We start from the raw sequence: 3,454 nt of genomic DNA on the forward strand, positions 1-3,454 counted from the left end.
TTCACCGAGTATTTATGAGATAGTTGGAGTTTAAGCCTTTTAATTATTATTTAAATTAGTTAAGCATAGTTAACTAGGGGATCACGTCATAGTTAGGTGACCATGGTTTGGTTAGTTGTTAGCCTTATAAATAGAATTATTCTTTTTGATTTCATTTCACATTTAGAAGCTTACAACATCTCATCCTTTTGAGATTTTCTTTCTTTCATTTCACCGTAATAGCACCACTATCAATACCCTCTCAACACTAATCCTTTATCTCAATCATTCTTTTCATACTCACATATCACCACCACCAATCTCTTACTTATTTATATATATACACCAACATTATTTATTTATATATATCAACATCATCACCACTATTATTTTACATTCAAGCTTTTTAGTGCTCTGCCAGATTTCCTTTTTGAATCTCTATAATTTTGAGTTTATTGATTCAAGGTTAAGGTCTCATATATATATATATATACCATTGTAATATGTTCTAATTAATAAATATGAAATTTAGGTTTTTCATAAGATAATTATTGGTTCTCAAAAGGATCACTTTCCTTGCGATCAAGACTGGACTCCACATTCGAGGTAAGAAAATTAAGTAGAAAAATATAAGTTTTCTGTATGTAATAACATTCATAGGAAGAGTGGGAATAGTAAAAGAAAAGTTAACTAAGGTCTTCTGCCAGACTCTTTATTGTTTGTTATTTAATGTACTGTATAGCATTTATTTAAATAATATGTTTATAAGATTCATGTTATTTATGTATGTTTACAGTATTAGAGCATGACCATTGCTAAAGGTATATATTTAAATAATATGTTTATAAGATTCATGTTATTTAAGTATGTATGTAAATAGTGTGTTTATAAGATTCACATTATTTAGTTATGATTGTTTTGTTATTTAAATAATGTATAGTAGTTTGACATTATTTAAATTAGGCAGATTATAGTTTATATGACATGGTTTGACCGAGAAGATAATGGTTAAATACTTGACTGTTGGGTCTATGTGGTAGATAGGGGGCCATTTAGTAGTGGGTACGATTTTACTGAACCCAACCCTCCGGCATTTAGTCCAATAGCTCGGGTTAATTTGCCAAAGTCGGACTTGGGCATAATCATTATTATGCGATTTAGCTTAGAATCTAGTTATTAGTTACTAGTGATAAAATTAAGTTTATTTATTGCTACTTGTCTAAATATGTGCATGTACGTTTTAGTTGTGTTTTATTTTTATTTATGTGACTACCTGACACACATTTCCTTGCTGAGTTTAGTAGCTCACCCTTATCAAATTACCATGTGCAGACCAAGGTAACTGAAAGTCTAGAATGTCGGTGGCTAGTGGAACTTTGGACGCTTGTGTGTGTGAACTTGTTGAGAGCCATATAACTGCGGGCGGTCTAGGGCGCTCTGTTTATTTATTTACGCTATTAAATTTATGTCGCAATTATTTTGGTTATTATTTATTATGTCTTGTGTATGAAAACTGGCTAGTTATGAACATTTTCAAGTATTAAATAAAAATGCCACATTATGATTTTCCGCGTTTAATGCTTGTAAATAAAATTAATATTTTTATATAAGTACGAGCGTTACAGTTTGGTATCAGCGCCACAGTTATATCGGTCCTGAAGGTTCTCACGAGTTACACACATCAGCCAAAAAGTTTCCGCTTGCCACCATGTAAGTCTTATTATATATGCTTGCATTTTATGTGTATTTGTGTAATTTCCAAATTTACTTTTTACTTGAAAGAAAAAAAAAAACCCCTTAGTACCAATATCCAAGTTTAGGTGCTACCCATATAAAATAATTCTTTTTAATATCTTCATATAAAATATTTTTTAAGAAATTTCTTAGGTCAAATTTTAGAACTTGATTTTAGTTAGTACCATATGACTCTTGAAAAAAAAAAAATCAAAGAATTATTTTTAAGTAAAGCATATAAAAATATGTTTTATTATTTTCTTTTACGTGATTATAGAGATTATTTTGCGAACTGTTATGTTAATAGGGAGAAACTTTTCTTTTATAGAAAAATAATTAGTTGATTTTATCTAATAGGAATATTATAAATTATTTAAATAGTTAGGTTAGTTTCTTAAGAATTTTATTTTAGAAGAATTAGAACTAAATATTAAGAGACAATGTTGCTTAGACGATCAAGTCGTCTCGATAGAAACAATCAAGAAGGAGGAACTTCAACACCTACAAGAAGTTTAAGAAGGAGACGATTTACGAGGTTAGGATAATCGTGGTGGAGGACAAGAATAATGAGTTGCACTATTACGGAAGAGGTGTCCGCATAAGTACATAACAATTCATAAGCTGAGTTGAGTGGACGCTTATTTTCGCGGGTAGTTGGTGCAACAGAATTCCAAGATTAGGGAATGGCTCCAAGCTCAGGATGAAAAGTTGCATTGCAATAAGCAGTAAAGCACGAGGAATTCAGTTCAACAGCCAACACACCGCTTTGAGCCATCATATGAAAGAATAAAAAAAACACCGACATTTGAAGGAGGCTCTAATCCATTAGAGGGGAAGGAACGACGAAGGATTGTAGCACCCATATTGGGATATACGAAACTCAATAAAAGACAACTGACGAATTACTTGATAGAACTGGATATGAAGGATCATGACGCTGCACTTGATATGGATTGGCTATCTAGTCACGGTGCGACAATCAATTGCCGAAAGAAACTGGTTGTTTTTGAAACAAAGGCTGGGGATCGGTTTATTTTCAAGGGCGACAAGCTGGCCCTAAGGACTCCATTCATCTCTTCCCTAAAAGCTAGTCAGCTAATGAAGGCGGGGTGTGTGGCACTCTTGGTCAGCGCAGTGGATCGAGCAATAGAGACGCAACTAAATGTGAAGAATGTGCACATAGTCTGTGAATTTCCAGAGGTCTTTCCAGAACATCTACCGGGACTACCTCCAGATAGAGAGGTGGAGTTCATCATCGAATTAGCTTCAGGGACTAATCCAATTTCAAAGGCTCCATACAAAATGGCACCTAATGAGTTAAAAGAGCTTACAATACAACTACAGGAGCTCTTAGACAAAAGGTTCATTAGACCGAGTTACTCACCTTGGGGTGCGCCGGTACTCTTTGTCAAGAAGAAAGATGGAAGTATGAGGATGTGCGTAGACTACTGTGAGCTCAACAAGGTGACCATTAAGAATAAGTATCCTTTGCCAAGGATTGACGATCTCTTTGATCAATTGCAAGGCTCGGCTGTGTTCTCAAAGATAGATCTAAGATCTGGGTATCACCAGCTGAAGGTCCGGAAGGAAGACATACCCAAGACAGCTTTCAGAACACGATATGGACAATATGAGTTCTTAGTAATGTCTTTCGGGCTAACTAACGCCCAAGCAGCCTTCATGGATATGATGAATAGGGTGTTCAAGGAGTACCTAGATAAGTTTGTTGTTGTAATCATTG

Source organism: Cannabis sativa, chromosome 6 (assembly GCF_029168945.1).
Source record: "Cannabis sativa cultivar Pink pepper isolate KNU-18-1 chromosome 6, ASM2916894v1, whole genome shotgun sequence".
NCBI classification, from domain to species: domain Eukaryota; kingdom Viridiplantae; phylum Streptophyta; class Magnoliopsida; order Rosales; family Cannabaceae; genus Cannabis; species Cannabis sativa.